The sequence below is a fragment of the Ambystoma mexicanum genome, chromosome 11 (assembly GCF_040938575.1).
Source record: "Ambystoma mexicanum isolate Mex_15411 chromosome 11, UKY_AmexF1_1, whole genome shotgun sequence".
NCBI classification, from domain to species: Eukaryota; Metazoa; Chordata; class Amphibia; order Caudata; family Ambystomatidae; genus Ambystoma; species Ambystoma mexicanum.
The window spans coordinates 1,216,047,844-1,216,066,005 of record NC_090934.1 but is presented as its reverse complement, the minus strand read 5'-3'; positions in this window follow the sequence as shown (position 1 = coordinate 1,216,066,005).

Sequence of the window (18,162 nt, the reverse complement as noted above, 5' to 3'; positions counted from 1 at the left end):
ATTACCGAAAACAGTGGGGAGATCATCGAAATTACTAGAGTACTACGAATCCACAGGCATTTGCACATCCCCCTGCCGGAAACGGTGATACTGGCACCAGCGAAAGGGGCAGAAACAGATGTCAGCTGCATTCAATACTATGGGCTTTTTAGAGATAATGCCTCGTTCTCCTGGTAATGTTTGGAGCACTAACAATCACTCCTCTACAAGGTATGTACCAATGTACCACACACCATTACTAAGCCACCCCTTCTTCGTTGTGCACCAGTAATACAAGAACATTAATGACCCTTTGCCCTTGAATTTCTGTAATAAACAATCGTTAAAATAGTCACTGTATAATAAATCACTAGCTGTACCCGCCATATCATATGCTTTATTAGCACCTAATCACATACTCTGACACAACACAACCAGGCCTCGCCACATGCCACAGGAAGGCAGGTGTAGAGTTTCTTTTTCCACCTGAAAACATACATGGCGATACACGGGGAGAAAAAAAAGACTGCTCTGCGCTTGCGAATTGAATTGCAAGCATTTATGTATTACTGAAACGAGGAGGTCCGTTGGTGCTGATGATCAGATCACAGGTAAACACTGGAACCGAGGGAACCCGGGACACAGTGTATGTGAACTTAGACTGTGCATGATTGGTTTAGAAAGAGCCGAAGGACCCTAAAGAAGGGTTATTATCCTGCTGCCTGAACGTCCTGGGTTGTTTCAGGATTGCCGAAGGCTCACTCCATTTGTGGGATGCTGACACATTATCAGATTATATCGTTTCCATCTTTGTGAAGCGTTAGAGTGTTCGAGTAAGGGAAAGACAAGGTGTAGGACCTAGTGTAGAGGCCTATCCCACGCACACATACTTTCTTGAGAGGGGTTGCATTAGGTGTCGTGGGATTCTATTTTATCGAGTCAGCTAAACAGTTGTAATTAACTCCTACACCCGTTCAAATGCAAGGCTGTTCTTCCGGTGCATTGCCAATTAGGCTACAACCACTTGGACATACAACGTATACATTAGATTGCTTTATTAAAACCTTAGCAAGCCGTGCACCACTCTCAAGTCAACTGCGTGCCAATCACTTCCTGCATTATGATATGATAGGTTATTTATAACGTGCTCTATACCCAGAGGTTTCTCAGCGCGACTCAGGGTTCGAACCTGTGTTGCTCCGTGTCGTCTTGCTTCCCAGGCGAGCACGTTGCCCCTGAGCTATCCCTCTGAAACCATTGGGGAAAATAGCACAAATATCCGTAATGTGATGAGAACATTAGTAACATTTGAAAACTGGCAGCCCTAATTATGAGAGAGAAAAACTGCAGAGGAGAAAAGAAGAAAGGACACCTATAGCCATGGGAACAAGTCGAATCCAGCATCCTTCTGGATCCCTCCCAATCTGGCTTCAGACCACGACACGGAACCAAAACCACTCTGGCCTCAATCTGGGACGATCTTGAGATCACCGCTGACTCTGCAGGATGCGCTGCACTAATCCTTCTAGACCTCTCTGCCGCGTTCCACACAATTAACCACTCAATCCTACTTGACCGCCTCCACTCCCAAGGAATCCATGGAACCGCTCTCAAATGGATCGCCTCCTTCCTCAACAACAGGCAACAAATAACCCTCCTCTCCACTTATGCCACGGCCGCTCAAGGAGCATGCCTATTAGCCCCCCTATTCAACCTCTATATCTCCACCCTCCCTGGGATCATCCGTCCGCACAATATCCTGTGCTACAACTACGCCGATGATACACAAACCATCCTGAAACTCCTCAACTCAGGCCCCAACTCCCAGCCCGACCTCGCAGCCTGCCTCCTTGACATCGACTGTTGTCAACAATCTCCTCGTAAACCCCACTAAAACCGAAATCATGGTGTGCAGCAACACTGAGCTTCTCCCCCGCCCTCTACCTTGGCCCCCATCCATGGGCCAGCCACCCACCCCCGCTCCCACAGTAAAAAACCTTGGATGCACTCAGGACTCTGACCTAATCCTCTCTCGTCAAATCAACAAAGTATCTTAAGTCTTGTCATTACCATCTCAAAATTCTCAGATGCATTCTTCCCTACCTCTCCTTTCCTAATAGACTTTCCGCCGTCAAGTCTATTGTAATGTCAAGACTGGACTATGCCAACTCTCTTTACCTCCGTGTCAGGGCAGACCACCTTATTAAATTGCAAAGAGTGCAAAACGCTGCTGCCAAAATGCTACTAGCACCGGGCCCAAGAAACCACACCTCTCCAGCTCTCAGAATGCTCCACTGGCTCCCAGTTGGATGAAGGGCCACTTTCAAGACCCTATGCATCACTCACCATGCAGTGCACAAGACCGGCCCTCTATAAATGCAAGACAACTTTACCTCCCACAGTGGACCCGAAGATCTAGCTCTGCCCTCCTTTTATTGATCCCAACCACCAACTCGGTCAGGATCGGAGGATCCTCGTTCTCAGCCTTGGCCCCCACTATATGGAACTCACTTCCACCTCACATCTGACACACCAAAGTCTATTTTTTATTCCGCAAACTACTAAAAACATGGCTCTTCCCATAAAAATGTGCCTTAATCCCCCAACAACCGAACAACAAAACACTCAATGAGACGATTCTACCTGGTGTTCAAAGCCTGCGACGCTACCCACAGGATAGGATGGAGTGGATGGAGTGGATGAAGTGGATGGAGTGGTTAGAATGGATGTAGTGGATGAAATGGAAGGAGTAAGTGGATGGGATGGATGGGATGGATGAAGTGTACGGAATGACGCAGTTAATGGAGTTGAGGGAATAAACGAGTAATTGGAGTGGATGTAACATAGAGAAAAGGATGAGTGAATATAATCGGATGGTGTGGAAGGAATATATGGTGTGGACAGAGTTAGATGGAGTGTAAGGAATATATGAAGTGGTTCGAATGAATGGATGTAAGTCCATAGAGTGAATGGAATCTGATAAGAGTGGATGGGGTTGGCTTGAATCGGATTGAATGCAAGGAGTGTGTAAAATGGGTCGAATGGAATGAGTGGAATGACTAGAATGAGTAGAAAGACTGGAATGAGTGGTATAAGGTGGATGGAGAACAAGGAGTAGGTGAGCAGATGAAGCTGATGGAGCGAATAGAGTGCGTGGAGCGGATTGGATCAGTCATACTGAGTGGAGTCGATGGAGAGGATGGAGTGGATAGAACCAACAGGAATCTAGATGGAGAGATAAAAATTGGATGAAGAGGATAGAGTGGATGGAATTGATGGAACAAATAGGTTAGATGTGACGCTATGAGTGGTTGGAACGGACAGAGAGGATAGAACAGATAGAACGGATGGAATAAATTTAACTAATCGAAGGAATAGTACAGATGGATCAGATAGAACGAATAAAACGGATAAGAGCAGCAGGAGCAATCAGACTGGATGGATCAAATAAAGTTGATAGAACAGATAGAGCGGATAGAGTGGATGGAAGAGATCAAGCGGATAGAACGGACAAAAGAGAGATAACAGAGTTGAAGAGTTGATGGAATGGAAATGAATGGATAGAACACATAGAATGGATGGAACAGATAGAGTAGATGGAATGGATAGAGTAATAGGAACAGACCGAATGTATGTAATCAATAGATTGGATGAACAGATAGAGAGGATGGAATGGACTGAGTGGATGGAACAGATAGAGAGGATGGAACGGACAGAGTGAATGTAACAGATAGAGTGGATGTAACGGATAGAGTAAAATGGAGCAGAAATAATGTATAGAACTGACAGAATGTACGGAACGGGTAGAGTGGATGGAACTGATAGAGTGGATGGAAGGGATAGAGCAGATGGAACGGATAGAGCGGATGGTACGGATAGAGCGGATGAAACTGACAGAGCGGCTGGAATGGATAGAGCGGATGGAACGGACACAGCGGATGGAACAGATAGAGTGGATGGAACGGATAGAGTAGATGAAACGCATAGAGTGGATGGTACGGATAGAGCGGATGAAACTGACAGAGCGGATGGAATGGATAGAGTGGATGGAACGGACAGAGCGGATGGAACAGATAGAGTGGATGGAACGGATAGAGTAGATGAAACGCATAGAGTGGATGAAACAGATGAAATAGATTAAACGGATGGAGTGGATGAAAACAGAAGGAGTGGACAAAACAAATGGATTAGACAAAATGGATGGAGTGGACGGAAATGATGGAATGGTCAAAACTAAAGGAATGGACGAAACGGCTGGAGTGGACGAAATGGCTGGAGTGGATGAAGCAGCTGGAGTGCACAAAATGGCCGAAGAGGACAAAACGGATGGAGTGGACGAAACAGAGGGAGTGGACGGAATATATGGAGTGGATGGAACAGATGGAGTGGATGGAAAGGTTGAAGTGGATAGGATGGATGAAGTGGATGGCATGGATGGAGTGGATGAAAGGGATGCAGTGGATGAAATGGACGCAGTGGATGAAACGGACAGAGTGGATGAAATGGACGGGGTAGATGAAACGGACAGAGTGGATGAAACGGACAAAGTGGATGAAACGGATGCAGTGGATGAAACAGATGTAGTGGATGAAACGGATGGAATGGATGAAACGGATGGAGTGGATGGAACCGATGAAGTGAACACAACGGATCAAGTGGATGGAACGAATCAAGTGGATAGAACGGATTAAGTGGATTGAACGGATGGAGCGGATGAATGGATAGATTGAGTGGAACAGATGGAGTGGACGGAACGGATGGAGTGGACAGAACGGATAGAGTGGATGAAAGAGATCGGGTGGATGAAACGGATGGAGTGGATGGAACAGATGAAGTGGATGGAACAGATGGAGTGGATGAAATGAATGAATGGATGAAACGGATGAAGTGGATGAAACGGATGGAGTGGATGAAGGTCTAACATCTAAGGCGCTTTTACAGTTAACCACCATATCACACCACTACGCTTACTCTCTACTATACACCATCATTCAACTAGAACACAGCTATACCCCTGATAATTCGGCCTAGCTGTTCACATATGAATACAACCCCATGAACACCTCATCACCCTAATAAAACGCAGCTAGCTGAGAACATTCCAGTTAACTGATCACATACGCGTTACTCAGGCCTAACGCAGCCAGAACCAAGTCTGCGTGTCCACCCACCAGACTGAACACATCCAACTGATATCCTCAGCAGCACACCTATTGCTTGGAAGCAGCTATCCTCCAACAACTACACCAGCTGCACACATATCTGGTGCACCCATGCACCATACAACACTATCTCTCTCTACTAACTTGAACTATGGCCCCCAAGGGCGTTCAACCTACCAGCGCTTTGAGGTCATACCAATGATATAGAATGCGCTATATAAATGCCAAGTAACATAACATGAAGCAAGTCCCTGAGCCCAGGTTAAGACCATCCTACTGTCTGCTGTGGTGATTTGCCTGAACTTCCTATTGTCACAGATAGCCTCGAGAACACACCTGTTCCCAAAGATGCTTTAAGGGTTTTTATTATGGATTGAAAGGGTGCCCATCTAAGGGCGGGGTCTCTCTGGCGGTCTGTTTCAGTGTCCTTCTCACTCTTTAGCTCTCTCTCTTTTTCTCCTCCTCTCTCATCTTCCCCGGATCTCCCTCCACCCTACCGAGAATTCCCTAAACCCCATGGTGGTCACTAGTGATTGCTATACTACTATCTAGAATCTGGCTGGGTAGTGGTGAAGGCCGAAAGGCAACCTCCTTATCAAACTCATCTGACTCACTCCTTCCAGAGTTTTAAAGGTGGATCCTAACCGGATGTCCCACAAAATGACTGATAACAGAAATAGGTGCTTTCAGAACTTCTAAATCTCACTTGACCTTTACCTTTCACACCTGCCACTGGTGTTCTTTCCTTCATTTCTCTTCCCCCACACTCTCCTCTCTCTCTCTTTTACTCTATCCCTCCGATGTTATTCCACCTCACGTCTACTCCTAGTCTCCCTCTACTCCCCGCTCCATGCCCTTCTCCACTCCCATTACTCTCCACTCCCCTCTCCCACTGCTCCCACAATCACCTCCCTTTTACTCTGTCAATCATCTTTCTCACTTAACCTCACTAACTCCCCTTGCTCGCTCACTTTCCCATACATGCACTCTCACGTCCAAATACCATTTTCTCTGACCAACCAATACCTCACCATGAACATGCTCTCTGTAAGTCACTTCCATGCTCCGCTTCACCGTCCTGCTCCGCTTCACCGTCCTTCCTTCATCTGGTCTCTCGTTCCTCCTTCTCCTCCCTTGACCTCACCCAAAGAATCCACACATAGTCTCTCCACCATCGCTTTTTGATGGTACTACCATCCTGCAGTAGCTCATCCCTCCCCGTCTGTGTGCTGCCACTCTCACCTCGCCACTGTGAGCCAGCCAACCACTAACTTCCTTTTTGTGCTGAAGAAATTTCATAACATGTCTTTTTAGCCCTTGCCCATTTTCCAGCACAGAGCTGAGGGGACTCCATGCTGTTGGTATTGCAGGTTTCGGCGACCCTGCCAAGCCACAGCAAAGTGCTGTCACTGCTGATGCCTGGTGAATGGGACATTTCATATTGTTTCTGATTTCTTCATCGAGAATGTTGCAGCTTCTTTGGTCTACCATTGGGCCTTCTGCTAGCTGGAGTTCTTATCGCCATAGTGGCTCTGAATGGTATTGCTTAAGGCTTGCCGTAATGGATCTGAAAGAAATCAGTGAGAACACTTGCCACCATTTTGTACTGCAGACATGGGGGGATTCTTGCAATGCATCTGGGGAAGAGACTGGGGCCCCCCGAACTCCCTCACCCCTACACCACATATGATATAGGTTATTAATAACGTGCTTAATACCCAGAGGTTTCTAAGGGTGGACCCGGGGATCAAACCTGTGTTGCTCCGTGTCATCTTGCTTCCAATGCGAGCATGTTGCCCCTGAGCTATCCTCCCGAGGCAATAGTGCCTTCACATTATTTGGCACAATTGCAGAGGTTCTATTTGTGGAAGATGCTGCTTGTGCCACTGGTCTGAACACATCAACTGAGCATTGCATGTGGCATATCCGGTGGGGATATGCTGGTATATCATACTTCATGCCAGATTCCTCAATGTATCAACCTTGGAAAGGGCAAAGCGCTCTCCTCTAACATGAGTCTAGTCTGCACTTGCGAAGTACGTGTAGTGGCAGGGCCGACATAGCCCTACATTATTCCGAGGTCGATACAGTGAGTGCCATTAAATTGAGTATCGATAGTTTTGATTACAGCGCATAGAAGCACAGGACACATATTTGGTGGGTGTTTTAACTGATTTGGAGAAGAGGAAAATGATTACACTATGTACCACAATACGAGTTCGACAGTGCGCCAACTCGTTGGCACCAATTTTGTTACCACCTCTTTTTAAAGGTTACAGAACTACCACCAATTTCACCACACTGCCGGATATAGCTGGACGGAAATCCTGCAAATTTCATCCAAAAATCGTCAAATTTACTGCATTGGAATTACTGCTCACAGTAAATGTGACGAAATCCACATATGGATTGCAAACACAGGGAATACAACCACCTCAGTGCCACTCAATCTTGCGGTAAATCTGCAGTACTGAGTGGGGGGAATACTTAATGGGAGTTCACCTTTTTATTAATTGCAAGAATGTAAGCTAAAGCGATGAACCCCTGCTAAAGTCAGCAGGAAGATGATGGCAATCAGTCCTGTGTCCGGATGTCGACATGGCTGGCAATGGCCCGCCAGCCTGAGCCTAGGCGATGGCCATGGGCTTTTACTGGCCATGTCCGCCCCCAATGTGGGGGTGATGGCCATTCGCACCCCGGGGTTCACCCGGGGTTGCAAAAAGTTACATTTTATTTTTACAGCAGATTGGCTGCACACATATTGCGGCAGCCCAATCTCCCATAAAATAAAAACAAGATGGCTGCTGCCATAGGAAATTAGTCACAAATTCCCATTTCCATGTCCATTGAGGCCACGGGCTGGAGGAGCACCCGTACTGAAGCACAAAGCCAGCTGATAAGTGGGTAGGTAGGGATAGGGGGTTTGTGGGGAAAGGCTATATTATATTTTTGGAGGTGGGAGGGGAGTGTGGGGATGTGGGTAGGCAACACTGGACAAGGCCCTCGGTTGGATGGAAACAGCAGGCGGTACACAATGTGTTCTCACCCCCTGTTCCAGCCACCTAATTGGCTGAGCACCCTGCCTCGGGTGTGAATGTTCTTCATCCTGCAAATGAATAGTAAGGCTCATTTAGATTATTTCACTTTTTTATATATGTTAATGCAGACCTAGCTTCAAGCTTCAAAGATGTAGTAATGAAGATTGCAGAATACAGAAGTTCAGTGATCATCAATATAGGATATGCATCAAGGCAAGGGGTATAGCATTTTATTCAGGGAATGATTGAGGCACTAGGCATCAGGGGGTAAGACAGGCAGTGTGTGTATAGTAGGAGGCCTGGTATGGGTTAGATGGTAGAGAGGTTGGGGTAAGAGAAGCTGATGGAAGGTTTTGAGTTCTCACCGGAAGTGGAGTTGGCAGGATGCGCAGAGGATGTGTGTGTATGTGTGGATGGGGGATGTTTCCGATCCTGGCAGTGCTCTAGGATTCCAGCTGCAAGGTCTTCCTTCTGAAGCAGTCCATCCATCATCTGCTGGACGGTTCAGCTTGTGACACACAGTTTGGCCTTTAATAACAACTTAGTCGTTGATGGGTAGATCAAGAGCCATTGGAGAAGGCAAGGGACGGTGGCTCAACGTGCATTGGGCAGATTCGACTTTAGCCCCCACCGACATTTTGGGTTATTTTGACTTGACCTGGCTGACCCACAGAGCCCTGGCAGGATAGCACACAGACAATAAATAGCAAAGGCCCACCAACTACTAATGTACAGTAATTCATTGTGAGCACCTGCATTCGTATGCATACATTTTTAGGCAATTTTAATCATGATGGGGTTAGTACTTGCATGTCAGGGGAGTGGTTGTAAGGGTGGGGACAGCACACTCTCACAGCAGTCCTTAAGTGTGTGGTTTCAGACACGAAGGAAAGCGTTAACTGCGTGTAACACTGAAGCTGTACCAGAATAGTCTCAGAATGCGTAAAGAGGTTAGATGCCCCCACACAAGTAAGTTTGCACCTTCCCCAGAGCCCCTTAAGCATGTGCATCTCCCAACATTTGAACCGCTCACCGGATATGTTAGTTTAGTTGCACCCCTGGCAAGGGATATTACTCAGCAGTAGAGGGGGGCAGAGGTGCCATTCAACTTCCTACCCGTGAGCTGGATTTAACTGTTGTCTTTCAGAGCAGCTTTCTGGTAGGACCACACATTCAGGCCCAGTTGGGTGCAGCCTGAGATACAATGCTGACATGCTGGAGTGGATGAAGCTGTCCTAGGTTGCTTGTGTACATACACCATCATACCCAATACCTGCATTTACCCCTTGAAAAACTACCCCAATCAGCTGAATGGGGTTGAGGGGGAGACAGTGGCAGGCAAAGACAGCAAGTCCTTAGGTGTGCATGGTAATGATGGGACTCAGAACCCCAGAAAGCAAGCTGGTTTTGAATGCTGCTATTTACTTTTGTTCAATTTCATTTTATCCCCCTCAATATTTATTTATTTATGTATTTATTTTTACAAGTATAAAGCACACCAAGCCCAAGGGCTATCACCTTCGGTGCAATACATTGGACACATTTAAATGAATCAATTCCATCGCAACATTCAGTGGCCTAAGTTTAAAACAAATGCTCCTTTTCGTTTTGTTAAGATTTGCCCGAAGCTACCCTTGAACAGAAGCTCTCCCCACACCCTCGTTTAATCACACCATCCCTCGCCTGTTGCCCTGGCCACTGCCCTGTCAGCTCAGCCCTCTCCTTGCATTAATCTTTAGACCCTCTGGGACCCTCCTGTTAGTGAAGTGACAGCAAACTTCATCTACTGCTGATGAAATGGTTACCCTGCGTCATTTCTACTAATGTCACCTTCCAACCGCCTGTACGACTCCTTCCAAGGCTTGTTGTATATGAAACTGCTTTAGAATATTGGCGATGACGGAAAGTGACTATTAGGAGGTGTCAGGAGAGTATCAGAGGACTCCTTGGCCTCTCCGCTGCAGAAGGATGCTGCAGCCTCTTGCCCTGTATTCTGGTGTTTGCATGGTGTGTTCGCCCTGGTGTCTTTGGTTGCTGCATGTACAATTAGGCAGCGAGTTGTGTGACACAAGCGGCCATCTGCAAGTACACCACCAGTGCCTGTAGAATGCAGTACTTGTACCCAAGTATTCATGTTTAAAGGGACAGTAGCGGGCTGGTTGTGCATTTGTCTGTGGCCCACCATATTAACAGGGACTCAGTGGGAGGGACAAGAGGGTCCTCACCATAGTACCCTCTGGTCCCTCATCCACTGATTCCGGGGGGCATCCCAAAGTCCCTGCTCACTCAATAAGAATCACAAGAGTTACAACTTCTCATGAATTCATTTTTTGTTAGATGAAATCGAACAAATACTTTCACAGCAGACCATTTCCTGTTGCAACCATCACTAAAAAAACAAGCATTGGTGAAGCCACCATTTTTGTCTTTTCCAAGGGTATCCTGGGGAGGCAGTCTGCATGGCTATGGGGGAGGGGAGGACCATCATTGCACTACCCCCGGGCACACCTTCTGGTCCCGCCCATCTCACCACTCCAAGTGCTTTTTAGTGCCCACTGTCTTCAGCAGAACTCATCTGATATATCTATACCAATATTCTGTGTTGCCTCTACTAGATGCACAACTGGCACCCAGAAGCCAAAATCAATGGAGGCACAAAAGGTGCCACATGGGTCAAAACTACGTAGCCCAAGGACACCTGCAGACCTTATCTACACACCAAGTGCGATCCTTCTGTTTACACAGTCCATACGAATGTCTGTACCTCACTACGTTTTGGTATGTCTTCCAATATTTATACTATAGAGATGTAGTGTACACTGGCTGCCAATCAATCAAAGAATTAGACTTAAAACTCTATCACTTACCTTCAAATGCCTAAATAATCTAGCACCTAAGTACCGGTGCAACAAATTCAAACGAAACTCCTCGGATCGACCGACTAGATCCCCTCAAGTTAACTGCTTTAATTTCCCCAGGTTTAAGCTCCAAAAGGCAGGAGGCCGAAGTTTTCCGGTCCTAGCAGCCAAGATTTGGATCTCATTACCTATGACCCTTAGAGTTAAATCGTCCTATAAATTCAGGAACAATGTAAAAACCTGGCTCATACTGAATGAATGTTAACAACTAGTTATCAGTATCTACTCTTTTAATTATTCTTTGTGCTCTAACATATTCCGTGTACATGATCCTTACATTGCAACTTAGACTGTAAATCTGTTGCAAGCTTGTTGCACATCTCCTGCTAATTTCAACTATAACTTGTAAAATTAATGTCAATTGCAACTATTGTTTCGGTGGAAACGTAAGTACATACTCCATATAACTGTATATACTCATACAATGTAGCTTTAAGAAATGTGCCCAGATGCTTCAAGGCTTAGCGCGCTATATAAATAAATACAATACAATACTGTGTCCATCACCACCGCTGTGGTTTTAGGCTTTGGCTTTTGGCTTTTAGGCTTTGGCGGCTGGCCTTGTCCAAACTGTGGCATATTGTGACCCTGCCAGGGTGTCGCCAGATCTTAGTCTGTGGAAAGGAAGGGTAGGTTTGGGGAGGAGGTTATAGGAAAGAGAAGCTAGACAAAAGAATGACCAAAAACAGAGAGAATGAACAATTGGGAGGAGTGGGGAGAGGGATATGATTGTTGAAGTAGGGATGTGTGTTTCTGAAATGTTGTAAATTATTAGGAAGCAGGTGTTTAAGCCACACAGAGTGGGAACTTTAATAGGGAAGTAGAGGAAGAGAGATAAGACAGAATGAATGTGGGAGAGGGGTAGCCAGAGTGAGTGTGCCTATAGGAGAGATAGATAAAGGGGGAGAGTGAAAAAAGAGAGGGAGAGGGGAAAGGTTGGGGGCGGAGAGAGAGAGAGACAGAGAGAGAAAGAGAGAGAAGGGAGGGATTTCAATGGTTTCTGTCTGAAACCAACGCTATGTTCACTGCGCGACATGATAGAACCAAATCACAAACACCCATGGTCTGTAAACCCTGAAGCCAATATTGCCCAGCGTTTGCCAATGTGACTGGGGGTCTGGTAATGTCTGAAATGGAGACGAGAGGGAATCAACAGCTTGTAATGGGCTTTGCACAGTCATCATTCAGCCTGAATGTGGAAAGGAGAAAGGGCAGCAAGGCCCACACAACCTCTTGCTCCGTATCCATGGCCTGCAGACCTGGCTGGGACAAATTCCAGTCACCAGGAGTGATGCTAGGTAACACGAAGATAAAGGAGCTCCACTATACGGGTGTGCTTAACTGACACACCCACTAGTGAGGCCTGGGGCTTTGCTTAGATGAGTGAGAAGCGCGTCGCCGAGCACATGCCTCAGTTACAAGGTCATATCTTTCAGCTATTATTGCTCGGCGCAGCACCACGCTTTATAAAACCGGTTCATGTTTTAAGTGTACTCACGTTTAAGAAAGACTCTGCACTGTGTCTTGAGAAGGGGACGTTAAGTCGTTAATAGAGTACCGGGAGGAGAGCCAGGTTTCTGTTGCTTCAGTGTTGAATGGTGAACAGAGAGAGAGAGTACTCTGCATGAGGGTAAACCTCAAAGTATAATTTCTGAGAAACGTGGTGATTTGTTTGTTGCCTCATGCCAGTTGGTGGCCCGTGTTTGTGTGCTACTGTCAGGAAGATGTTTGATCGTTTAGTAGGGTGCAGTGTGAAGTTTAAGAAGAGTGTGAGGGTGTTGTGTGGTGGTGGGGACCAACCCTGCTGTCCTGTGGGATATGGGTTGTTTGACCTAAAAAACATGACCAACTGCCCATTTCACCTACATTTTTCGCCTATTTTTTTACCTACAGCATAGGGAGACCTCCCTATACCCCCCTCTAATGCGGGGGAAGACCCCTGTGCCCTCCCCTTCCGACTTCTCCCACCTCGATCTAGTCCCTTACCCCACCCCGCAAGTATTTTTTCATTAAAGTGTACCATTTGACCTACAGAATTAGGTCAAAAAGATGCTGCCAAATGGCAGTCGGTAAAATTGGCATTAGGTCAAATTGGACAATACCGTCCTCTGGCTACCACAATATGTGCCCAGGGCTCCCTTGTCTACCCTGAATGCCTGCTAAATCAGAAAGGCTATTTTCCTGGTGTACACAGGAGTCAGGGGTGGCCTCAAACACACACCAACTCTCGGAGACTGTTCAAGGGTTTTTATTTGTAGATTAGACAAGGGGCTCACTAAGGGCCGTTCCTCTCTCTCATCTAGAGCGGGCCATGTCATCCGCACCCAGGCACCGCTCAATCCCAGGTTTGTCACTAGAGATTAGTAACCCCTACTATCGTTGATGGCGACAGTCCGACATTGAACAGTGAACGGTAAACACCTTCTCTCTAATGCCCTCTGGAAACAATCGAGGTGGTCCCTAGTCAACGTTTCCCCAGTGTGGCAGAACGTCTGGATTGGTGCCTTCAGATACGCATGCCCTACTTGGTCCTTTCCATCCATTCTCTGGTTCCTCTTCCTATGTATCTCTGTTGATACTACACCTACTACATCTCCCCTTTCCTGAACGCTGCTTATTTCCCTGCAATGTTCTTCTTGCCACTACCTACCCCACCCTCCAATCTTATGCTCTACTTCTACTCTCCTCTCGATACCATTATTCCTCCCCTCTTCACACTGCTACTCCCCTTTTCACACTATTACTACTCTCCTATCTGCACTACTACTATTCCCCTCTCCACACTACTACTAGTCTCCACCAACACCTTGTACTACTATTTCCCACCCAGACCTATCACATTTACTTGTTTTTTCACTTCCCCACTCACCCCCATTCACTCACTACTCTCCCTCTATCAGGCACACACCTTGCATGCACACTTACACCACCGTACCACTTTCTCTTACCAATCAATAATCACAAACGTGATGGGTGGAAGATTTTGAATTAATCTGAACCACTGACATTGCTCTGGGCAACCTTGCACACTGCTGTTTTTTAGCCTGTCTGCACAATTGCAAAAGGGGTCCAGCCATATGCAAATCAGTCAGGTACTGCCACCAATGGTTGTAGCCCAGCCCGAACTTCTAGGCCAGTTCCCCTCTGCACTGAAACACAAGCAACCACAGACATGTTTCGCCTTGTTGGGGCTGTTCAGTGAGGTGCAGCTTGATTCCCTATGGCACAGCGGGCAAGAGACCGATGTCTGGGCCGAAACATGTTTGGGGATGCTTGTGGTGTCATTCAGAAGGGATGTGAGCTAGTAGTTCGGGCTGGACTTCCCCTTCCGGGGTGGCACCAAGCCTGATGTGCATATGGTCTTTCCCCTTTTGTAATGGCTTGGCAGGCGAATAATGATGGCCTGGAGGGTTGCCCAGAGCAACGCCAGTGGTTAAGATTGATTCAAAACCTTCCAGCCATCACCTCTTTTGTTTTGCTTTAGACACCCAGATTGTGACGGGTATTCCCAGACGTCTAGAGACCCAAGCTAATCCTCAATGATCAGGCACAACAAGGTCGAAACATGTCTGGGGAGGCTTGTGGTCTCATGCAGAAGGCATGTGACCTAGCAGTTCGGCCTGGACTTCCCCTTTGGGAGTCACACCAAGCCTGATTTGCATATGGTCTTTCCCCTTTCTGTAATGGCTTGGCAGGTGAAGAAGGAGGGCCTAGAGGGTTGCCCAGAGCAATGCCAGAGGTTAAGAGGCATTCAAAACCTTCCAGCCATCACCTCTTTTGTTTTGTTTTACCAATCAATACCTCACATTGTCTACTCCTTCTGCAGTTCTCCTCCACACTAGCCTACACAATCATCCTCCATTTGGTCTCTTGGTCCTCCTCCTCTTCCCTTGACATCACCCGAATCACGCACGCCTTCCTGTTTCTTGTGCCCACTTTTATACACCCCTCCCTTCTCCACTGACTCTCTTCCTCATGTTGTACTGCGGGCCATCCACTGACTTTCCTTTCCCCAGGGGAGTTGTTAAAGGCATGGGGTGATCAACAGTGGTACATATTGTACACATGCAGGCATATGACGAAGGAACAGAGCCTGGCGCCCTCCCAACTGCCACACCCTGGATACGGGCAGGACTAGCTCTGGGAATCATTGTGGTAGGCCTCCTATCCAGGTGGAGGGGATCCCATCCCCTCTTGACAAGGTCAGCTCTCTGACCTTGTACCAGCAGAACACAAGGATCACCCCGGATTCATAGATCTGCAGTCTGGATTCACAGACTCGTTGGGGTCAACAGACCAGCAATAAAACATTGGAATTCACGACAACAGTTTGTGATTCCACAAACACACAGAATCACTTAAAAATAGTAGAAAAAACAGGTAAACCAAATAAGCAGCATTCAAGCAACATAAGCAGGCATATGATCAACCTGACACATCCCATAACACTAGGGCACATGGCCCAATCAGGAGGTAGACCAAACCCTTCAGCACATGTGCAATCAAAATGCGCTGGCCACATCCAATGGGAGGAGAACTGGTCTTTAAAAGCAAACCAGCCGAACTCGAAGTTGTAAATATGTGGGAGAGTTACCAGCAAGCAGACTATGTAAGAGACCCCAACCACAATGCTGGGGCCTAAGGAGTGCCATCAAACTAGGTACTGGAGGGTGGTAAAGTGAGAGAAGCATGAGGAAGTTAGAGATGGTAAAACGATGGTTACGGAAAGTTGAGGAGGGATACGTTTTCAAGAGACATGAATATGACTGAGCAGGGAGAAAGCTACAGAGTTAGATCAGGAAGGGGAGTTGGAGTAAAGAGAATTAGTGAGGTTCATTTGTCGAAGCAACACAAGAATAATGCCTATGAAAGTGAGACGGTCATCTTAAAAGAGAGCATGAGAAAGATAGCACAGGACACAGGAGGGAGAGAGAATATTGGAAGGGCATTAACAATGAATGTTGAGTGTCATAGATTGCCTCAGAAATTCACAGACAAAGATATTAGATTTAAATAAGCAATATGACCCTCGCGGCGGGGGCATTACCGACTCAGGTAATTACCTGAGTCGGTAATGCCCCCGCCGCGAGGGTCATATAGCTTTTAGTACCCCGGCCCGCATTATGTGCGTGACCGGGGCACTAAAAGCATTTTTTTCTGTCCCGAAACGCTGCGGCGTTTCGGGACAGGGAAAAAAAACAAAAAAACAAAAAAAAAACCGACCAAGAAAATGGCCGCCATGCAAAGGGAAAACGGAGTCCGTTTTCCCTTTCCATGGCGGCCATCGGGAGCGGACGCGCTCATGAAAAAGAAGCAGAAGGTAAGTGGGGTTTGGAGGGAGGGGATGGAAAAAAAAAAAAAAACGTATCTGCGTCCCCGGCAGGGGGCCCCGCTCCGAGTCTCCACACTGCTGGAGGCTGCTATCGTCCCCCACCGGGGATGCAGGAGCAAGCAGGTAAGAGGGGTGGGGAGGGCAGAGAGGGGGGAGGGAAGGGAAGAAAAAAGAAAAAAGAAAAAAAAAAAGCTTACCTGAGTCGCCGGCGGGGGACGAAGGCAGCCTCCCAGTCGTGGGGAGGCTCGGAGCGGGGATGGCCCCGCTTTGAGCCTCCTCATTGGCTGAGGGGCTGCCACGCCCCCTGCCGAGGACAAGGCGGCTGGAATCCCGGCCGAGAATCGAAGGATTCTCGGCCGGGTAAGGACCGGGCGAGAGCCAATCAGAATGCGTGTTGCATTCTGCTTGATTCTCGCCGGGTACTAAGGTGTTTTATAAATGTTTTAACCAACAACCAACAGTGGTAAGACATGTGGTTGAAACTAAGGTGGTCCCTATTGCTCCCTCGATCTCCCAGTGGGCTCCTTCCACCCTAGGCCAGGTGTCCCTAACCCCCTGAATCTCCCTGACGTGGTCTAAAGTAAGGTAACCCCTAATATATAAGGGTTTCACATCTTGACAGGCAAACCTAAAGGCAATGGTCCTTTCTATCTATCTCCCACATGGACTTTCTAAGGGATACTTCTGTTCTGCTGCACTACTTAATGTCACCAAGGATCTCTTGAAGTTTCTCCCCTTCTCACCCTCTCTCTCTTACTCTCTAAGTTTCTATCTTTCTGTCTATCTCTACCGCTGCACTCCTCCCTCTGTGAACTTCATCTCCCCCTCTCTCTACTTGTACCACTTGCATTTTCCTCTTACTTCTCTCCCTCCCCCACCTCTCCTATCTGCTTCCTTCTCCCTCAACTGTCCCCTCACCACCCTCGCACTACCAGATCCTCTTTTGTCTCCCCCATTTCCAATCTCTCTTTCTCTCCACCTGCACTTTTCTCACCCTCGCTAACTCCTGACTACTCCTCTCTCTCCTGATCTTACACTCTCTCTCAGCTTGTCTCTCCACACTACCTTCGTCCTTCTCTCCACCCTGCCCATTATTACTCCTACTACCACCTTCCACTCTCTCCCCCCCGAATCCTATCACACACTCTCTGTCCATTACTTTCCCACCCTCTTTAAATCCCCACTCTCTGCATCTCACCTTTGTTTCACCCACAGTTTTTACCCTACCCTACAGCACTCAACTAGTATAACTCTATCCTTCACACAATGACTTACATGCACTCTCTCATAACACTGCCACAGTCTCCTCAGCATTCTACTCCACTGTACTCGCTTCACCTGGGCTCTTGATCTACCACCACTCTGCCTGATCTCACTCAAACATCTTTCAATCTCTTGTGTGCTGACTGCGCTTTTATAGCCCAGTCATCATCCCACCAGCACTCTTCTCAGCTTCCATTGGTCCCCCTGGTCACATACTCAGCTTGGCCAATCTATTGGTAAACCATCTCTGTAAAGCTTCAAAAAGGTTTTTAGGCCGCCGCCTCTTTCAATCTCCATTTGAAGGATTGCAGCCAGGTGCTCAGGTGCTCTTTTTTCTTGTGGCTTTCTTCGTGTTCTTTTGAGTTCAGCTTCTTGTTCGGTTTAGGGAGGATTTTGGAGTCTCTGGTGCAGTCTCATCTGACTCTGAGTTTGTTTTTTCTTTAGCCCTGCTATTCCCCTGGGGTCCATCT